Source organism: Leptodactylus fuscus, chromosome 6 (assembly GCF_031893055.1).
Source record: "Leptodactylus fuscus isolate aLepFus1 chromosome 6, aLepFus1.hap2, whole genome shotgun sequence".
Taxonomy (NCBI): domain Eukaryota; kingdom Metazoa; phylum Chordata; class Amphibia; order Anura; family Leptodactylidae; genus Leptodactylus; species Leptodactylus fuscus.
Window position 1 is genome coordinate 81,022,956 of NC_134270.1, and position 22,490 is coordinate 81,045,445.

The 22,490-nt window shown below is 46.4% G+C and overlaps 1 protein-coding gene across 1 annotated transcript in view; it reads left to right on the plus strand.

The window, feature by feature from the left end:
• LOC142210842 (BAR/IMD domain-containing adapter protein 2-like) overlaps window positions 1-22,490 on the plus strand; it is a 120,113-nt gene that overhangs the window by 10,000 nt on the left and 87,623 nt on the right. The window lies entirely within an intron of this gene.

Consider the following 22,490-nt stretch of genomic DNA (forward strand, 5'->3'; position numbering starts at 1 on the left):
CTTCTGTTATTTAGGATGGGGGAAGGGAGCCATTTTCATTGTATCCTGACACTAATATGGTCCTAAATATAACAGCACAATCTAATTTCTTTACTAATTCTGTAAAATTACAATACAGGTTCACACATATGGTGGAAATACGTTTTGTAATGAGTAGCATTAACAAATCAGTAATTCTCAGAATATAGATAAAATGCATTGGTTACAGAGTTTTTATGACCTAAGTATGAAGGAAACAATGTAAAGTATTCCCTAATCCCACATCATCCATACACAGTAAGGATGGATTTACACTATTTAAGACAACAGACATTGTCCCTCCTATTGTATTTCTGTGTCCAATGTGTGTGCCATCCAAGTCATCTGCTTTATTTCTCTGCATCCACAGAAAATAACAGTTGTATACTGATGTAGCACAGTTATGGATCACAGGTAGAGCGCATTAGCACAATGTGTCTGCAAGTCTTGTTGTGAGGTTTTCATTTGTAATTGAATCCCATACACAAACAAGGGAATGATCCAAAGATCTGCATATTTTGTTGTTTTTAAGCTTCATAAACAGTAAATGCAGGTAACATTAACCATAGTTTTGGCTTCCTTAGCAGCAGACAATTGCGTAATTGCCATTGTAGGACATAGCAGCTGCTACAGGGCCCTGGACCTACCGAGGCCTGGTGGGCTACTGCTGCTTTTTTTGTGTGTTAGATTTAGACCCAGCAGGTAACAGGCCCTATTTACTTACCGATTCCCATTCCTACTCATGCCTGCCTCCACTTCCCCTTCTGCCCTCCAGGGCGCCCTTTGTGTTCCATATCACGTCATTGATATGGGACACATGAGCCCCCTGGAGGGCAGAAGGAGAAGCAGAGGTGGCAGTGAGCAGGAGCAGGGATTGGTGAGTAAGGCCGCAGTCCCACAGCAAGATTATTTGTTGGGAGCATTGAGATTCGCCTGGTGGTTCCGTTCAGACCAAATATGTCTGAAACATATCTGAAACTGATATTGTTATACTCAGTATAATGATTGGAGGCCCTGGGGAGGTGAGCAAACATTTAAAAAAAACCCCTCTGTTACTTACCTCTCCTGGGCACTGGAGGACTCCCTGCTGTGTTCGGGCCTCTATAGTGGTCACAGACATCATGTGTGTCAAGCCAACGTTACAACACATAATGCCCCAGCGTAACCTACATCTGTAACACTGGGCCATTATGGAACATTATACATTGTAGAGGGGCCACTATGGGACATTATACTGTGTGGAGGGTCCTCTATGGGACATTATACTGTGTGGAGGGGCCGCTATGGGACATTATACTGTGTGGAGGGGCTGATATGGAACATTATACATTGTAGAGGGGCCACTATGGGACATTATACTGTGTGGAGGGTCCTCTATGGGACATTATACTGTGTGGAGGGGCCGCTATGGGACATTATACTGTGTGGAGGGGCTGATATGGAACATTATACATTGTAGAGGGGCCACTATGGGACATTATACTGTGTGGAGGGTCCTCTATGGGACATTATACTGTGTGGAGGGGCCGCTATGGGACATTATACTGTGTGGAGGGGCTGATATGGAACATTATACATTGTAGAGGGGCCACTATGGGACATTATACTTTGTGGAGGGTCCTCTATGGGACATTATACTGTGTAGAGAGCCACTATGGGACATTATACTGTGTGGAGGGGCCTCTATGGGACATTATACTTTGTGGAAGGGCTGCTATGGGACATTATACTGTGTGGAGAGCCACTATGGGAAATACTGTCTGGAAGCCACTTTAGGACATTATAGTGTGTGTGTAAGTGGGGTATAATACAGTGTGGGGACCAGGCAAGAGGTCACTATGATGTGTTAGGATGGGAGGAGCCAAAGCCAAAAGTTTGCTATGGGGCCCAGTCTTTGCTAGTTACGCTCCTGACTGCAGGTTAATGTTGCTACCCTGTTTCCCCGAAAATAAGACCCCCCCCCCTTCACCTTCTGGATCACATACAACCGGCAGTCATGCCGGAACTCCGCTAATTGTTCCCCGCTTCGTTTGCCAATTGTTCCCCGCTCCAGCCGCTGCATAAAACATCCCCCGAAAATAAGAAAGGTCATATATTTCGTTAGCTAATTAATTATAAGAACATGTCTTATTTTCGGGGAAACAGGGTAGTAGCAATGCAGCTAGTTTTGCTTCTTCAGCCTGACCTCATTCAAAGGGCACCTATTGACTCAAGCGGTCATTATCCTTAGATGCCATACACCCACATTACAATGTAGTAAATCACTAGGCCCAGCGGTCTCCTTCAGCGATTCGCTGCTGTGGTGGTGGGTTTACAACATGTCACTGCTGCAGGAAAAACCATAAAGATAAGCAGGGCAACCAAAGAGGTTTATTTAGCAAAAGAAAGAGTAATAAAGGAAAACGCCCATTGTCTTGTAGTAGACTCATCCAGTCTGGAGGGATGATACAGTATGATAGAGATATTTATTCTGAAACATAGTAATTGCTCGTGGTAAGACAATGTACTTCATGAACAGAATGAGCAATTTGTTGCGTACGTACAAAGCACTTGTTTCTAATTCTAACTTTCACATTTAATGCATTGTATCAGAATAAAGATTGCTATTAGACTGCATCATCCCCCTGACTGAATTCTACTTGGAGACAGTGCCAGTGTAGTTGTACTTCTTTCTCCTTTCATTGTTGAATTTATTAACAGAAATGGTCAATATTCTTGGCAAAGGCAACACTGCAGTTTCTCTTCTTCTGGACAATTGCCTTAAAGGGTTGTCCAGGATAAAAAGAAATTTCTACACTAATCTACACACCCTCCCACTGCCTACATTCTAAATTACATAATTTGTCAAAAATGTATATTTACCCACATTCCTGGGGTTTTCATGTGACCGTCCAGTGAAAAGCCGTTTCCCCGTTTCCGGAAATGGAACGTCACTACTACCCCTTTCCCCACCCACTCCATTATACTTACCTTTCTTCCTTCCAGACTTCTTCCTGCAGGGAACAGCTCCTCCTCCTTCTGTGATTTGTGCCCATGTGAGTCCCGGCTTTGCGCTGTAGCTAACACTCCATCTATATTGCTGCACAATAGAGATAGAGGGAAAGCTACAGCACAGTGCTGTGGCAGGCACTGGCAGAATCAAAGGAGAGGAGAAGTCGTTAGTGAAGAGGAGAAATCGTTAGTTAGAAGGAAGTCTGGACAGGAAGAAGATAGGTAAGTACAATGGGGTAGGGTGGTTGGCTGAGTTAGTTGGGAAGGGCTGTTATTGGGTAGGATAACTAGGAAGACGGAGGAGGTGTTAGAGAGGGAGGGGGGAGGAGTAAGAGGGAGATAGTGTGAGAGCCTACAACTACCATAATGCATTGCATTAGCTAAGGCAGCAGAAAGCTACACCAGGTAAACAAATGCAGAAGATGTCAGGCACTCCCATAGAAACCAAGAAATCACTCAAAACATGGCTAAAGGTATTTCGGTGCACTTATTAACCCATTAATAGCACTAACAGACCTGTTTTTAAAAATGATTTTTTTGCCCATATTTGTCACAGAGTTCTGCCTGCTAGCCCGGTGAGTGTGCTTTCAGGGAGCCGCTCACAAATGTACTTTCTAATTTTATCTTGAGGATAATACACAAAGAGTGCTTCCTACTTTTTCCTTATTTTCTTATCTTATTAAACCTAAAGGGAATACGCCAGCATTTCCCCCTGGTATAATTTGCTTGTTATGATTTTCAAAAATGCTGGCATTCAGCTTATCTGCATTGGATTTTTTTCTGCAATGTGTGGATGCGATTAGCCACAATCTCATTCACTTTGCAGGTACTATAAAATGCAGGATATATTTGCTGCATTTTCGCAACATGGGGCTTTAGTCTTCGACAATTTTTTCCACTCCCAAAATACCTCTTTAGGCCGGGGCCTCACATTGCAAATTCGAGTTGATTCTGGCTAATCCCATCCACACACTTCAGAAAAAAATCCAAGCAGAAAAGCTGCGATTTCAATAACCGTTGCAGTTTTGTAAATTGCAGCATGTTGATTTCCCTATAGGTATCATAGAACCAGAAAGTCTGTTTAGACTCTCTGTGCAAAACCATTGTGGAAAAAAACACAATATGATTACACTTTGTGATCTTTTCCGCAGCATTTTTTGGCTGCGGCTTGCTACATGGGGACTCAACCTTAACAAAAAGCTTCTTTCCTCAATGTGGGGCCTCAGCCAAAGGCTCCTTGTAAATGACTTAGGCCCCTTGCATGGATAGCACACTGACCCGTTATTTTCTATGGGCCCGTACAAACGATCGTGAATTTCACTTTTCCGAGTATGGGCTAACAGTCTGGGCCACAAATATAGAACAGGTCCTCTTCCTGTCCTATTTTGCGGCCCGTGCTTCCGTTGCTCCTATTTATTTAATGATAGGAGCTGCTGAAGCACAGCCCAAGCACGGACAGCATACGGGGAACATACCTGTATCCCCCGTGTCCCATCCGTGCTTTTAATTCATGGCAAGCCGGTTGTAGCACGATCATCTGGCTAAGGCCCCACATTGTGGGAAAGCTGCTTTATAGGCTGCTTATTTTGCTGCATTTTATTTGCGGCAAATCCAAGAGTGGCTACAAAATGAAGGAGAAAAATAAAGGGAACACTTCTCCCTTCTCCTCAATCCACACCTGGCTTTGGATTAAAAAAAAACAAAAAAAAAACAACCACAGCAAAATATCCCCCCCCCAAAAAAAAAATAAAAAGCTTTTTCCCAACTTGGGGTCTAAGGCTGGTGATACACATTGAGTACAAAAAGTAGGTTAGCAGCTGCAAAACTGCCATCAGCTAACCCTCCACGAAGTACAGTCAGCAGTGCAGTGGGTGGAATTTAAACCTCATCCACACACTGTAGAAAAACCATGGTTTTGGGTAGGTATCGTGTGAATTATTGCTGCATGTTCATCCCTGGTTTCCAATCTCTGCACTGAAAGTCAGGGTCGACCGCCAGAGAATCGCCACAGTGCTAACCAGCCTTTTGCAGCGTTTTTTTTTTTAAATTTTTAAGTGAAGGCAGTTCTGCTGCAGAATGTCTACAGCAAACATCATGCAGCAGACCCAACTCACATGGCCTTAGCCTAAACTTCTTCTTTTATTATAGACAGGAGTCTCCCTTTTCTACCGATCATACAAGATACTACCCCTTATAGCAAACAGTCACACCAGAAGTGGTGTTGCCTGAGCACAGTCTGACACCATTTTCTGTGTTATAGGGCCTCATCTTGGCTAATGCTTTCCTGAGTATCTCCAGTGTTTAATTGTAGGGACTGCCAAAGAAATAAGGTTGGATTCTAGAAATAACAGATGTGAAATGGTCTTCCTACAATGAATTCCAACAGCAAATACATTAAAAAATAAATATAAGCCATATGATGTTTCTTGAGGTTTCTCACAGTGTTAAGCAAGGTTATGGACTCACATGTCTTTTTTATAGAGGCTTAATAAAAAGTAAAATGGGTGTAGGCTGGTGTAAATCACATACTGAAAATATTGCGGATCATTACTGCATCTCATCTGCGTCACTAGTAATACAACCCAGGCTGCTTCACACAACCTCAATATGATGGCATATTAGCATCTCTATTGTCAATATTAGGACACTACAATAAATTATATATTATAAATATTTTTATACATATAGTTATAATATAACAACGCTAAACAATAGCAAGACATACCTAAGTAAAGAACACTTATCACTAGTATATGGATTGTATATTTATTTATATTTTTTGGATTATTGAATGTATGTGCTCCCTTTTGTGCACTGCTAATCTCTGTAAATTGTAGCTAAAAGAGACAGCATAAATCACAGCCCATGGGGTCTTTGTCTGGCCAGCAGTGCTGCCTGAGAACAATGTCTAGGCTGCACGAATATTGAGGACACACCATATGTTGTATGCTGATTTGTACAATTGCTTTTTTGGGTTAGAAGAGTGAATGGGTTGGGGTCCTTCAGACTACATGTCACAAAATGATAAAACACAGATTCTCGCAGCAAACCATTATCTTATCATTTTTAACTAACAAGTTCCTCTGTCAGTTACAGATGACGGCCGGGAAGTAATTAAGGTTTGGTGAAGATTTCACGTTATACATTCTTTAATGATTTCTTAGGCTTCTTGCACATGACAGACATATAGACATTGCCGGAAATTTATTTACAGTATTTTTATTTTTTTCTTAAATGTAGATTGTGAGCCCCATATAGGGATTACAATGCACATTTTTTTTCCCTATCAGTATGTCTTTGTAGAATGGGAGGAAATCCACGCAAACATGGGGAGAACATACAAACTCCTTGCAGATGTTGTTCCTGGCAGGATTCGAACCCAGAACTCCAGCACTGCAAGGCTGCAGTGCTAACCACTGAGCCACCGTGCTGCCCTGACGGAAATTTATTATCATATCTATGCTGGTTTCCTGTTATAGATGGGTGATAATGTGGCGTACATTTGGCTCAAGGTCCTTTATAAAACCAAATGTGTGACAAATTTCCATTCAGCCTCAAATGGGGCAGGCAGGAGAGACCTTTTATTAAGATTGGAGTATGAAACACTCATCTCACGAAATCTGCTACAATGATTTCAATGGGGAAATTCAAATGTTTTTTAATTTATTTTTTTTTGGGTCAATTTTATGTGTAAACTGAATTTTATTGAATTTTCAAAGAAAGAGAAAAATAACAAGGGACAAACGATCAAACAAAGAAAAATACAGGGTATTACAATAACATCAAAAGAAAGCCAACTACGGGCACGTCCAATATTCTGGAAACAACAGAACAGCACCTGAAGTGGATCAAATAGGACGAACATGCACCATGAGCATACAACCCCAGGCAACACAGGAGGCGCAACCACAGACACAACACGGCCCCAGTAGCGGGACCAACAAGACACAGAGCTGAGGTAGGACAATACGCCGCACAGACAGGATACAAAAGGGAAGAAAGACAACATCAAGAGACATGGACGTAGAAAGACAAACGACATAAAACAAAGAAAAAGAGTGAAAGAAAAACCCCCAAAAGGGACAAGCTGAAAAGAGTTTAAGGAAAAAGGGAAGAGAACTCAGACGAATCCTGAAATATGATCCACGGCCGCCAGAGGGTCTCAAATTTAGAGGAGTCAACAAGGTCTTCCGCGACCAAAGCTTCCATCCTCCTAATTAGTAGGAGTTCATGAAGCCACTCTGACAAGGAGGGGACCACAGTGCTGCACCAATGGCGTGGAATGACTGTTCTAGCAGCTGTAAGAAAGTGGCGTAACAAGTCACCCTTTACTTTAGAAATCTTTCCAGGAATAACGGAGAGGAGGGCCAATTGGGGGGAGGGGGACACAGAACGACCACTGACCTTAGTGTACAGAGAGAAAACAGACGACCAAAACTCCTGAATCTTCGCACAGTCCCACCAAATATGAAGGAGAGAACCCGCCGCGGATCCACAGCGCCAACAGTCAGCCGACACAGAGGGAAAGATACGGTGCAAAAGGGTCGGGCAACGGTACCAGCGAGACAAGATCTTATAATTTTTCTCCTGCGCATTACAGGGCATAGGCAGTTTGTGAGTCAACAAAAAGGAGCGTTCCCAGTCAGCAGCAGATAAACGAGAGCACAGGTCAGAGTCCCAGGCCCTAGTAAAAGGAGGGAGTCCCGGGGCAGAGGCCTGAAGAAGGATATCGTATAACAAGGAGAGGACACGGGATGGCGCCACGGGGCGAAGAAACTCTGTCTCCAAGGCAGTCGGGGCAGCGGAGAGAATGGGTTGTAGAGAAAACCGGTGAAGAAACGCAGCGAGCTGGTTATATTCAAGCCAGGAAAGAGTAAGGTCCGGAAAAGATGCCTGTAGTAAACTAAGAGAGGGCAGGGAGGGGGAACCTACAATAGACCCCAATCTGACATCGTCGCTAACAGACCAACAAAGAAATCGGCGGGCAGTCCGACCGGGAGGAAACATGTCATTCCGAAATAGGGGAGTCAGACGGCCCGGGACCGCGGCCAGGGAAAGAGAAGAGCGGACAGAATCCCAGGTAGACAGAAAGTGAGAAGAAAGAAGTGAGGCGCGTGGCAGGGCCGGTCGAAAATGAGGGGGGATCCACGGAAGAGAGGCGAGATGGGCAGAGAGAAGCGCAGCCTCAATGGAAACCCATTGTTTACCCGAGGCCCGAAAACGCCAATCGAAAAGTCGTAGCAACACCGCCGAGCGATAATACAAAAACGGGTCAGGAAGCCCCGCCCCCCCACAAATCTTACGGCGAGTAAGGGTTCGGAATTTAATCCTACTACGAGAGGAGCCCCAGACAAATTTACTGAACATTGATTGGGGGGTTTTAAAAAATCGCCTGGGTACGGGGACCGGAAGGGCCTGAAAGAGGTAAAGAAACCTGGGCACGACGTCCATCTTTAAAGCATTGATACGACCAAACCAAGATAATCCAAGGGACCCATACGCCCGCAAGTCTACAACTGTTCTCTCGAGCAGGGGAAGGTAGTTCAAGTTAACCAGGTCAGCAGGATCGGTAGGGATCTGGACACCCAGATATTTAATAGAGCTGGGTTGCCACTTAAAGGGGAAACTGGCGGCCAACCGGAGGACCTCCGACTGTGCAAGGGAAATATTTAGGGCCTCGCTTTTGGAGAGGTTAACCTTGAAATTAGAGGCTTTGCTATAGCGCCGGAATTCCTCAAGGATCGCAGGGAAAGAATCATGCGGCTGGGCAACATACAGTAGTAGGTCATCAGCGTAGAGAGCTAAACGAACCTGGGACTGACCCACCGAGAGGCCCGATATATCCGCGCGAGACCGAAGAGCAACCGCCAGATGCTCCATAACAAGGGCATAGAGCAAAGGGGATAAAGGGCAACCCTGTCTCGTACCATTGCGCACGGGGAAGGGAGCGGACAATAAGCCATTAGCACGAACCTGTGCCGAGGCATCTTTGGGTCAATTTTAAATGGACATCAAACAATAGCACATGGGGGAAGGGAAATATTACAGTAATATTGCTGATAAATATACATTTTAGGTAAAGTAAGTAAGATAGAAGTTAGGCGGGGAAGAGTGTTTCGCTTATGGTAAAAGTATCGTTTTACCCCAGACAGACCCTTTAGCAAAGGCCCGACAGGTGCAGGGTACAACTAATTTCTGAAAATACTCTGGCCTCTTCTTAAATCAGGCACCAGAATGGAGATCTCATGCCAGTTATAATAAACATGTCACCATAAACTTTACAGTACAGTAATAAGACTTACCATACGCCAAAATTATGCACCAAAATATTGGCAAAATTTGCACACAAAAGACACAGCCCTTCCCTGCTCGGGTGACCCTAACCTATCTATTTGCTCGGCTTGGTTGATATGCTGGGCTCTGGTGACCGATTCCGTTTATAAAATTGCTGCGCTACTGCAGAAATGTAAGCATGGCAAAATACATCTCTTTTGCCAAAGAAGGGCTCAGACACTGAGATTAGTTTAAGAAGCCGGAACAGTATTTTACTGTTCCCACAGTGCTGGGCTGCAAGATCTTCTGCTGTTGCTGTGGAAAGATGGGCAGTATGAATAGCCTCTTATATATACCAGGATATCCCACTGCAAGATAAACAACCTCTTTAGCCAGGGGTCGGGGAAAAAAAAGCTGTCACATTTTACATGAATGTCTCAGAGTTGTAGCTTGAAGCTCCTTGAGCCCAATCTTAAGTATGTACCAGGACCCCCTAACCATGATGTTATTTATAATACTGTCCTCTTATATAACAGAGCAGTGTTTGAGCTTCTTCAGGTCCCAAATCTCTGGAACTACTGCATTCTCTTCAGCCCTATAGTTACCCCACTGCTTATTGCTCTCTTAATATGGTGCTTGGAGTGTTATGTTGGGTTGTTATTATTGATATTGCAATTGTGATATTTTGTGCGGTAACTGCAAGTTTTTTTCCCCAGCTACTATTTTTGGTTAATATACTAATATGTCATAAATATGAGGACCATGATGGAATAGATGTAGCCGATACAAACTGCTGCTATCTCTAGGTGCCAACTCTTCAAAGTCACCAAATATAGAAACTAGAGATGAGCGAACACTAAAATGTTCGAGGTTCGAAATTCGATTCGAACAGCCGCTCAATGTTCGTGTGTTCGAACGGGTTTCGAACCCCATTATAGTCTATGGGGAACAGATACTCGTTAAGGGGGAAACCCAAATCCGTGTCTGGAGGGTCACCAAGTCCACTATGACACCCCAGGAAATGATGCCAACACCTCTGGAATGACACTGGGACAGCAGGGGAAGCATGTCTGGGGGCATCTAACACACCAAAGACCCTCTATTACCCCAACATCACAGCCTAACAACTACACACTTTACACACTCAATACCACCTCTCTGACAGTAGGAAAACACCTTGAAACATGTGTATTTGGCACTTGCAGTGAGGAGAGCTTGTCACCAGCAGTGAATTTGGCCCTTGTAGTAAGTTGAGGTTGGCACCAACATTTGTTTTGAAAATCAGGGTGGATTGAGCCTCTAACCAGCAGAGTTTGGGCAAATTCATGGTGGAGGGAGCCTCTAAAAACCCCAGTTTGGACCAATTCATGGTGGAGGGAGACTCTAAAAACCCCAGTTTGGACCAATTCATGGTGGAGGGAGACTCTAAAAACCCCAGTTTGGACCAATTCATGGTGGAGGGAGCCTCTAAAAACCCCAGTTTGGACCAATTCATGGTGGAGGGAGCCTCTAACCAGCCCAGTTTGGACCAATTAATGGTGGAGGGAGCCTCTAAACAGCCAAGTTTTGGGAAATTCATGGTGGAGGGAGCCTCTAACCAGCCCAGTTTGGACCAATTCATGGTGGAGGGAGCCTCTAAACAGCCCAGTTTGGGCAAATTCATGGTGGAGGGAGCCTCTAACCAGCCCAGTTTGGACCAATTAATGGTGGAGGGAGCCTCTAAACAGCCCAGTTTGGACCAATTAATGGTGGAGGGAGCCTCTAACCAGCCCAGTTTGGACCAATTAATGGTGGAGGGAGCCTCTAACCAGCCCAGTTTGGACCAATTAATGGTGGAGGGAGCCTCTAACCAGCCCAGTTTGGACCAATTAATGGTGGAGGGAGCCTCTAAACAGCCAAGTTTTGGGAAATTCATGGTGGAGGGAGCCTCTAACCAGCCCAGTTTGGACCAATTCATGGTGGAGGGAGCCTCTAAACAGCCCAGTTTGGGCAAATTCATGGTGGAGGGAGCCTCTAAAAAACCCAGTTTGGACCAATTCATGGTGGAGGGAGCCTCTAATTAGCCCAGTTTGGACCAATTAATTGTGGAGGGAGCCTCTAACCAGCCCAGTTTGGACCAATTAATGGTGGAGGGAGCCTCTAACCACCCCAGTTTGGGCAAATTCATGGTGGAGGGAGCCTCTAACCAGCCCAGTTTGGACCAATTAATGGTGGAGGGAGCCTCTAAACAGCCAAGTTTTGGGAAATTCATGGTGGAGGGAGCCTCTAACCAGCCCAGTTTGGGCAAATTCATGGTGGAGGGAGCCTCTAACCAGCCCAGTTTGGACCAATTAATGGTGGAGGGAGCCTCTAACCAGCCCAGTTTGGACCAATTAATGGTGGAGGGAGCCTCTAAACAGCCAAGTTTTGGGAAATTCATGGTGGAGGGAGCCTCTAACCAGCCCAGTTTGGACCAATTCATGGTGGAGGGAGCCTCTAAACAGCCCAGTTTGGGCAAATTCATGGTGGAGGGAGCCTCTAAAAAACCCAGTTTGGACCAATTCATGGTGGAGGGAGCCTCTAATTAGCCCAGTTTGGACCAATTAATTGTGGAGGGAGCCTCTAACCAGCCCAGTTTGGACCAATTAATGGTGGAGGGAGCCTCTAACCACCCCAGTTTGGACCAATTCATGGTGGAGGGAGCCTCTAACCAGCCCAGTTTGGACCAATTAATGGTGGAGGGAGCCTCTAAACAGCCAAGTTTTGGGAAATTCATGGTGGAGGGAGCCTCTAACCAGCCCAGTTTGGACCAATTCATGGTGGAGGGAGCCTCTAAACAGCCCAGTTTGGGCAAATTCATGGTGGAGGGAGCCTCTAACCAGCCCAGTTTGGACCAATTAATGGTGGAGGGAGCCTCTAAACAGCCAAGTTTTGGGAAATTCATGGTGGAGGGAGCCTCTAACCAGCCCAGTTTGGACCAATTCATGGTGGAGGGAGCCTCTAAACAGCCAAGTTTTGGGAAATTCATGGTGGAGGGAGCCTCTAAAAAACCCAGTTTGGACCAATTCATGGTGGAGGGAGCCTCTAATTAGCCCAGTTTGGACCAATTAATTGTGGAGGGAGCCTCTAACCAGCCCAGTTTGGACCAATTAATGGTGGAGGGAGCCTCTAACCACCCCAGTTTGGGCAAATTCATGGTGGAGGGAGCCTCTAACCAGCCCAGTTTGGACCAATTAATGGTGGAGGGAGCCTCTAAACAGCCAAGTTTTGGGAAATTCATGGTGGAGGGAGCCTCTAACCAGCCCAGTTTGGACCAATTCATGGTGGAGGGAGCCTCTAAACAGCCCAGTTTGGGCAAATTCATGGTGGAGGGAGCCTCTAACCAGCCCAGTTTGGACCAATTAATGGTGGAGGGAGCCTCTAAACAGCCAAGTTTTGGGAAATTCATGGTGGAGGGAGCCTCTAACCAGCCCAGTTTGGACCAATTAATGGTGGAGGGAGCCTCTAACCAGCCCAGTTTGGACCAATTAATGGTGGAGGGAGCCTCTAACCAGCCCAGTTTGGACCAATTAATGGTGGAGGGAGCCTCTAACCACCCCAGTTTGGACCAATTCATGGTGGAGGGAGCCTCTAACCAGCCCAGTTTGGACCAATTAATGGTGGAGGGAGCCTCTAAACAGCCAAGTTTTGGGAAATTCATGGTGGAGGGAGCCTCTAACCAGCCCAGTTTGGACCAATTCATGGTGGAGGGAGCCTCTAAACAGCCCAGTTTGGGCAAATTCATGGTGGAGGGAGCCTCTAACCAGCCCAGTTTGGACCAATTAATGGTGGAGGGAGCCTCTAAACAGCCAAGTTTTGGGAAATTCATGGTGGAGGGAGCCTCTAACCAGCCCAGTTTGGACCAATTCATGGTGGAGGGAGCCTCTAAACAGCCAAGTTTTGGGAAATTCATGGTGGAGGGAGCCTCTAAAAAACCCAGTTTGGACCAATTCATGGTGGAGGGAGCCTCTAATTAGCCCAGTTTGGACCAATTAATTGTGGAGGGAGCCTCTAACCAGCCCAGTTTGGACCAATTAATGGTGGAGGGAGCCTCTAACCACCCCAGTTTGGGCAAATTCATGGTGGAGGGAGCCTCTAACCAGCCCAGTTTGGACCAATTAATGGTGGAGGGAGCCTCTAAACAGCCAAGTTTTGGGAAATTCATGGTGGAGGGAGCCTCTAACCAGCCCAGTTTGGACCAATTCATGGTGGAGGGAGCCTCTAAACAGCCCAGTTTGGGCAAATTCATGGTGGAGGGAGCCTCTAAACAGCCCAGTTTGGGCAAATTCATGGTGGAGGGAGCCTCTAACCAGCCCAGTTTGGACCAATTAATGGTGGAGGGAGCCTCTAAACAGCCAAGTTTTGGGAAATTCATGGTGGAGGGAGCCTCTAACCAGCCCAGTTTGGACCAATTAATGGTGGAGGGAGCCTCTAACCAGCCCAGTTTGGACCAATTAATGGTGGAGGGAGCCTCTAACCAGCCCAGTTTGGACCAATTAATGGTGGAGGGAGCCTCTAAACAGCCAAGTTTTGGGAAATTCATGGTGGAGGGAGCCTCTAACCAGCCCAGTTTGGACCAATTCATGGTGGAGGGAGCCTCTAAACAGCCCAGTTTGGGCAAATTCATGGTGGAGGGAGCCTCTAAAAAACCCAGTTTGGACCAATTCATGGTGGAGGGAGCCTCTAATTAGCCCAGTTTGGACCAATTAATTGTGGAGGGAGCCTCTAACCAGCCCAGTTTGGACCAATTAATGGTGGAGGGAGCCTCTAAAAAACCCAGTTTGGACCAATTCATGGTGGAGGGAGCCTCTAATTAGCCCAGTTTGGACCAATTAATTGTGGAGGGAGCCTCTAACCAGCCCAGTTTGGACCAATTAATGGTGGAGGGAGCCTCTAACCACCCCAGTTTGGACCAATTCATGGTGGAGGGAGCCTCTAACCACCCCAGTTTGGACCAATTCATGGTGGAGGGAGCCTCTAAACAGCCCAGTTTGGGCAAATTCATGGTGGAGGGAGCCTCTAACCAGCCCAGTTTGGACCAATTAATGGTGGAGGGAGCCTCTAAACAGCCCAGTTTGGGCAAATTCATGGTGGAGGGAGCCTCTAACCAGCCCAGTTTGGACCAATTAATGGTGGAGGGAGCCTCTAAACAGCCAAGTTTTGGGAAATTCATGGTGGAGGGAGCCTCTAACCAGCCCAGTTTGGACCAATTAATGGTGGAGGGAGCCTCTAACCACCCCAGTTTGGGCAAATTCATGGTGGAGGGAGCCTCTAACCAGCCCAGTTTGGACCAATTAATGGTGGAGGGAGCCTCTAAACAGCCCAGTTTGGGCAAATTCATGGTGGAGGGAGCCTCTAAACAGCCAAGTTTTGGGAAATTCATGGTGGAGGGAGCCTCTAACCAGCCCAGTTTGGACCAATTCATGGTGGAGGGAGCCTCTAAACAGCCCAGTTTGGGCAAATTCATGGTGGAGGGAGCCTCTAAAAAACCCAGTTTGGACCAATTCATGGTGGAGGGAGCCTCTAATTAGCCCAGTTTGGACCAATTAATTGTGGAGGGAGCCTCTAACCAGCCCAGTTTGGACCAATTAATGGTGGAGGGAGCCTCTAAAAAACCCAGTTTGGACCAATTCATGGTGGAGGGAGCCTCTAATTAGCCCAGTTTGGACCAATTAATTGTGGAGGGAGCCTCTAACCAGCCCAGTTTGGACCAATTAATGGTGGAGGGAGCCTCTAACCACCCCAGTTTGGACCAATTCATGGTGGAGGGAGCCTCTAACCACCCCAGTTTGGACCAATTCATGGTGGAGGGAGCCTCTAAACAGCCCAGTTTGGGCAAATTCATGGTGGAGGGAGCCTCTAACCAGCAGAGTTGGGGGAAATCAGGGTGGAGGGAGCCTAGTATTAGCAGAATTGTGCAACGCTTATGGTGGATGAGTATGAGGATGCGGAGGAATTGGAGAGGTTGAGTACAGACATGGAGTTTCATGTTGGGGTGCTTTACACAGGTGGGCACAAAAATGACGGCTCTACCCAGTGGTGGTTCATTTTTATCAAAGTGAGCCGGTCGGCACTCTCAGCTGACAGACGGGTGCGCTTGTCAGTGATGATGCCACCGGCTGCACTGAACACCCTCTCAGATAGGACGCTGGCGGCAGGACAGGACAGCACCTCCAAGGCATATAGGGCAAGTTCAAGCCACAGGTCCAACTTCGACACCCAATACGTGTAGGGCGCAGAGGGGTCGGAGAGGACAGGGCTGTGGTCGGAAAGGTATTCCCGCAACATGCGCCTATACTTCTCACGCCTGGTGACACTAGGACCCTCCGTGGCGGCACTTTGGCGAGGGGGTGCCATCAAGGTGTCCCAGACCTTAGACAGTGTGCCCCTCGTTTGTGTGGACCGGTGAGAACTTGGTTGCCTACTGGAGGAACTGCCCTCCCTGCCGCCAACGTCACATGCTGGAAACATCTCCATCATATTCTGCACCAATTGCCTGTGGCAAGCATTGATGCGATTGGCCCTCCCCTCTACCGGAATAAAAGACGAGATGTTGTTTTTATACCGGGGGTCAAGGATAGCAAAGATCCAGTACTGGTTGTCCTCCATGATTTTGACAATACGCTTGTCGGTTGTAAAGCACCCCAACATGAACTCAGCCATGTCTGCCACAGTGTTAGTTGGCATGACTCCTCTGGCCCCACCGGAAAGTTCAATCTCCATTTCCTCCTCATCCTCCATGTCTACCCATCCGCGCTGCAACAATGGGACGATTCGAAGTTGCCCGGAAGCCTCCTGTATCACCATCACATCATCGGACAACTCTTCTTCCTCCTCCTCCTCCTCCTCCTCCTCCATTAAACGCAGTGAAGCGGACAGATGTGTGGACCTACTCTCCAGCTGTGACGGATCGGATGCTATCCCTAACTCCTCTGTGTGATCTGAGTTATCCCTGATGTCAATCAGGGATTCTCTCAGAACACACAAGAGCGGGATTGTAAGGCTCACCATCGCATCCTCAGAGCTCACCCTCCTTGTGGACTCCTCAAAGACCCGTAGGATGTCACAAAGGTCTCTCATCCATGGCCACTCATGGATGTGAAACTGAGGCAGCTGACTTTGTGGCACCCTAGGGTTTTGTAGCTGGTATTCCATCAAAGGTCTCTGCTGCTCAACCACTCTATTCAACATCTGAAACGTTGAGTTCCAGCGTGTGGGGACGTCGCACAAAAGCCGGTGTTGTGGCACATGCAGGCGTTGCTGGAGAGATTTTAAGCTAGCAGCGGCTACTGTCGACTTGCGAAAGTGGGCGCACATGCGCCGCACTTTCACCAGTAGCTCTGGAACATTGGGGTAGCTCTTTAGGAAACGTTGCACCACTAGGTTGAAGACGTGGGCCAGGCATGGAACATGTTGGAGTCCGGCAAGCTCCAGAGCTGCTACCAGGTTCCGGCCGTTATCACAAACGACCATGCCTGGGCCCAGGTGCAGCGGCTCAAACCATATTGCCGTCTCATCGAGGAGGGCATCCCTCACCTCGGAGGCAGTGTGCTGTCTGTCCCCCAAGCTGATCAGCTTCAGCACAGCCTGCTGACGTCTACCAACGCCAGTGCTGCAACGTTTCCAACTCGTAGCTGGGGTCAATCTAACAGCGGAGGAGGAGGCGGTGGCGGAGGAGGAGGCGGTGGCGGAGGAGGAGGCGGTAGAGGAGGAGGAGGAGGGGGGTGTTCTTCTCGTGTCCCTGCCAGGAATGTTAGGCGGGGAGACGAGGTACACCGGGCCAGTTTGGGAAGCAGTCCCAGCCTCAACTACATTCACCCAGTGTGCCGTCAGTGAAATGTAGCGTCCCTGTCCGCATGCACTTGTCCACGCGTCGGTGGTCAAGTGGACCTTTGTGCAAAGCGCGGAACTAAGGGCCCGCCTGATGTTGAGTGACACGTGCTGGTGCAAGGCGGGGACGGCACACCGGGAGAAGTAGTGACGGCTAGGGACGGCATAGCGAGGTGCCGCAGTTGCCATCAGGTCCAGGAAGGCGGGAGTTTCAACAAGCCGGAACGCCAACATCTCCTGGGCCAGCAGTTTAGCGATGTTGGCGTTCAAGGCTTGCGCGTGTGGGTGGTTAGCAGTGTATTTCTGCCGCCGCTCCAATGTCTGAGAGATGGTGGGTTGTTGTAAAGAAACGCCTGATGGTGCCTTTGATGGTGCAGGAGAAGGAGATAAGACAGGACCAGGGGAGGATGAGGTAGAAGTCAACAAAGTGGCGGAGGCAGATGAAGTGGTGTCCTGGCTCGTCCTCTGGAGTGCATCGCCAGCACAGTCAGCAGTGGCAGTGGCAGAGGCAGAGGCAGAGGCAGTGGCAGTGGCGTGAACGGCAGTCGGCCTTTGTCCTGCCGTTGCTGCCTGCCACTGATTCCAGTGCTTGGATTCCAAATGACGGCGCATTGAAGTGGTGGACAGGTTGCTCTTCTCAGAGCCCCTAATCAATTTCGAGAGGCAAATTGTGCAGACAACACTATATCTGTCCTCGGCGCATTCCTTGAAAAAACTCCACACCTTCGAGAAACGTGCCCTCGAGGTGGGAGTTTTTCGGGGCTGGGTACGAACTGGAACATCTTGGGAGATTCCGGGTGTGGCCTGGCTTCGCCTAAGCTGCTGACCTCTGCCTCTGCCTCTAGCTACCCTTTTTGGTGCTGCACCTGCCTCAACATCCACACTACTTTCCCCGCTTGACATCCCCCCTGTCCAGGTCGGGTCAGTGTCCTCATCATCCACCACTTCCTCTTCCAACTCCTGTCTCATCTCCTCCTCCCGCACAATGCGCCGGTCAACTGGATGCCCTGACGGCAACTGCGTCACATCATCGTCGATGAGGGTGGGTTGCTGGTCATCCACCACCAAATCGAACGGAGATGGAGGAGACTCTAGTGTTTGAGCATCTGGATACAGATGCTCCTCTGTTAGGTTCGTGGAATCGTGACGTGGAGAGGCAGGTTGAGGGACAATGAAAGGAGCGGAGAACAGCTCTGGGGAGCAGGGACAGTTTGGGTTATTGTTCTGTAAAGCTTCGGAATTTTGGGAGGAAGGAAGACAAGACTGTTGGGTAATAGGAGGAGAGGAGGCAGAGTCTGACTGGCTGCTGGACAATGTGCTGTAAGCGTTCTCTGACAGCCATTGCAAGACCTGTTCCTGGTTCTCGGGCCTACTAAGGTTTGTACCCTGCAGTTTAGTTAATGTGGCAAGCAACCCTGGCACTGTGGAGTGGCGCAATGCTTGCTGCCCCACAGGAGTAGGCACGGGACGCCCTGTGGCTTCACTGCTACCTTGCTCCCCAGAACCATTCCCCCGACCTCGCCCACGGCCTCGTCCACGTCCCTTTCCGGGAGCCTTGCGCATTTTGAATTCCTAGTTAGAAATTGGCACTGTATACCAGTAGTAAAAATTGTGGGTGCACGTAACCCCAATATATTCTTTGAATTCCCAGTCAGAAACTGGCACTATATGGCAGTAGCAAGAAATGAGGGTATTTGTATTCCCAATATACTCTTTGAATTCCCAGTCAGACAATGGCACTGTATACCAGTAGTAAAAATTGTGGGTGCACGTAACCCCAATATATTCTTTGAATTACCAGTCAGAAACTGGCACTATATGGCAGTAGCAAGAAATGAGGGTATTTATAACCCCAATATATTCTTTGAATTCCCAGTCAGACAATGGCACTGTATACCAGTAGTAAAAATTGTGGGTGCACGTAACCCCAATATATTCTTTGAATTCCCAGTCAGAAACTGGCACTATATGGCAGTAGCAAGAAATGAGGGTATTTGTATTCCCAATATACTCTTTGAATTCCCAGTCAGACAATGGCACTGTATACCAGTAGTAAAAATTGTGGGTGCACGTAACCCCAATATATTCTTTGAATTCCCAGTCAGACACTGGCACTATATGGCAGTAGCAAGAAATGAGGGTATTTGTATTCCCAATATATTCTTTGAATTCCCAGTCAGACAATGGCACTGTATACCAGTAGTAAAAATTGTGGGTGCACGTAACCCCAATATATTCTTTGAATTACCAGTCAGAAACTGGCACTATATGGCAGTAGCAAGAAATGAGGGTATTTATAACCCCAATATATTCTTTGAATTCCCAGTCAGACAATGGCACTGTATACCAGTAGTAAAAATTGTGGGTGCACGTAACCCCAATATATTCTTTGAATTCCCAGTCAGAAACTGGCACTATATGGCAGTAGCAAGAAATGAGGGTATTTATAACCCCAATATATTCTTTGAATTCCCAGTCAGACAATGGCACTGTATACCAGTAGTAAAAATTGTGGGTGCACGTAACCCCAATATATTCTTTGAATTCCCAGTCAGAAACTGGCACTATATGGCAGTAGCAAGAAATGAGGGTATTTGTATTCCCAATATACTCTTTGAATTCCCAGTCAGACAATGGCACTGTATACCAGTAGTAAAAATTGTGGGTGCACGTAACCCCAATATATTCTTTGAATTCCCAGTCAGAAACTGGCACTATATGGCAGTAGCAAGAAATGAGGGTATTTGTATTCCCAATATACTCTTTGAATTCCCAGTCAGACAATGGCACTGTATACCAGTAGTAAAAATTGTGGGTGCACGTAACCCCAATATATTCTTTGAATTCCCAGTCAGAAACTGGCACTATATGGCAGTAGCAAGAAATGAGGGTATTTGTATTCCCAATATACTCTTTGAATTCCCAGTCAGACAATGGCACTGTATACCAGTAGTAAAAATTGTGGGTGCACGTAACCCCAATATATTCTTTGAATTCCCAGTCAGACACTGGCACTATATGGCAGTAGCAAGAAATGAGGGTATTTGTATTCCCAATATACTCTTTGAATTCCCAGTCAGACAATGGCACTGTATACCAGTAGTAAAAATTGTGGGTGCACGTAACCCCAATATATTCTTTGAATTACCAGTCAGAAACTGGCACTATATGGCAGTAGCAAGAAATGAGGGTATTTATAACCCCAATATATTCTTTGAATTCCCAGTCAGACAATGGCACTGTATACCAGTAGTAAAAATTGTGGGTGCACGTAACCCCAATATATTCTTTGAATTCCCAGTCAGAAACTGGCACTATATGGCAGTAGCAAGAAATGAGGGTATTTGTATTCCCAATATACTCTTTGAATTCCCAGTCAGACAATGGCACTGTATACCAGTAGTAAAAATTGTGGGTGCACGTAACCCCAATATATTCTTTGAATTCCCAGTCAGACACTGGCACTATATGGCAGTAGCAAGAAATGAGGGTATTTGTATTCCCAATATATTCTTTGAATTCCCAGTCAGACAATGGCACTGTATACCAGTAGTAAAAATTGTGGGTGCACGTAACCCCAATATATTCTTTGAATTACCAGTCAGAAACTGGCACTATATGGCAGTAGCAAGAAATGAGGGTATTTATAACCCCAATATATTCTTTGAATTCCCAGTCAGACAATGGCACTGTATACCAGTAGTAAAAATTGTGGGTGCACGTAACCCCAATATATTCTTTGAATTCCCAGTCAGAAACTGGCACTATATGGCAGTAGCAAGAAATGAGGGTATTTATAACCCCAATATATTCTTTGAATTCCCAGTCAGACAATGGCACTGTATACCAGTAGTAAAAATTGTGGGTGCACGTAACCCCAATATATTCTTTGAATTCCCAGTCAGAAACTGGCACTATATGGCAGTAGCAAGAAATGAGGGTATTTGTATTCCCAATATACTCTTTGAATTCCCAGTCAGACAATGGCACTGTATACCAGTAGTAAAAATTGTGGGTGCACGTAACCCCAATATATTCTTTGAATTCCCAGTCAGAAACTGGCACTATATGGCAGTAGCAAGAAATGAGGGTATTTGTATTCCCAATATACTCTTTGAATTCCCAGTCAGACAATGGCACTGTATACCAGTAGTAAAAATTGTGGGTGCACGTAACCCCAATATATTCTTTGAATTCCCAGTCAGACACTGGCACTATATGGCAGTAGCAAGAAATGAGGGTATTTGTATTCCCAATATACTCTTTGAATTCCCAGTCAGACAATGGCACTGTATACCAGTAGTAAAAATTGTGGGTGCACGTAACCCCAATATATTCTTTGAATTACCAGTCAGAAACTGGCACTATATGGCAGTAGCAAGAAATGAGGGTATTTATAACCCCAATATATTCTTTGAATTCCCAGTCAGACAATGGCACTGTATACCAGTAGTAAAAATTGTGGGTGCACGTAACCCCAATATATTCTTTGAATTCCCAGTCAGAAACTGGCACTATATGGCAGTAGCAAGAAATGAGGGTATTTGTATTCCCAATATACTCTTTGAATTCCCAGTCAGACAATGGCACTGTATACCAGTAGTAAAAATTGTGGGTGCACGTAACCCCAATATATTCTTTGAATTCCCAGTCAGACACTGGCACTATATGGCAGTAGCAAGAAATGAGGGTATTTGTATTCCCAATATATTCTTTGAATTCCCAGTCAGACAATGGCACTGTATACCAGTAGTAAAAATTGTGGGTGCACGTAACCCCAATATATTCTTTGAATTCCCAGTCAGAAACTGGCACTATATGGCAGTAGCAAGAAATGAGGGTATTTATAACCCCAATATATTCTTTGAATTCCCAGTCAGACAATGGCACTGTATACCAGTAGTAAAAATTGTGGGTGCACGTAACCCCAATATATTCTTTGAATTCCCAGTCAGACACTGGCACTATATGGCAGTAGCAAGAAATGAGGGTATTTGTATTCCCAATATACTCTTTGAATTCCCAGTCAGACAATGGCACTGTATACCAGTAGTAAAAATTGTGGGTGCACGTAACCCCAATATATTCTTTGAATTCCCAGTCAGAAACTGGCACTATATGGCAGTAGCAAGAAATGAGGGTATTTGTATTCCCAATATACTCTTTGAATTCCCAGTCAGACAATGGCACTGTATACCAGTAGTAAAAATTGTGGGTGCACGTAACCCCAATATATTCTTTGAATTCCCAGTCAGAAACTGGCACTATATGGCAGTAGCAAGAAATGAGGGTATTTGTATTCCCAATATACTCTTTGAATTCCCAGTCAGACAATGGCACTGTATACCAGTAGTAAAAAT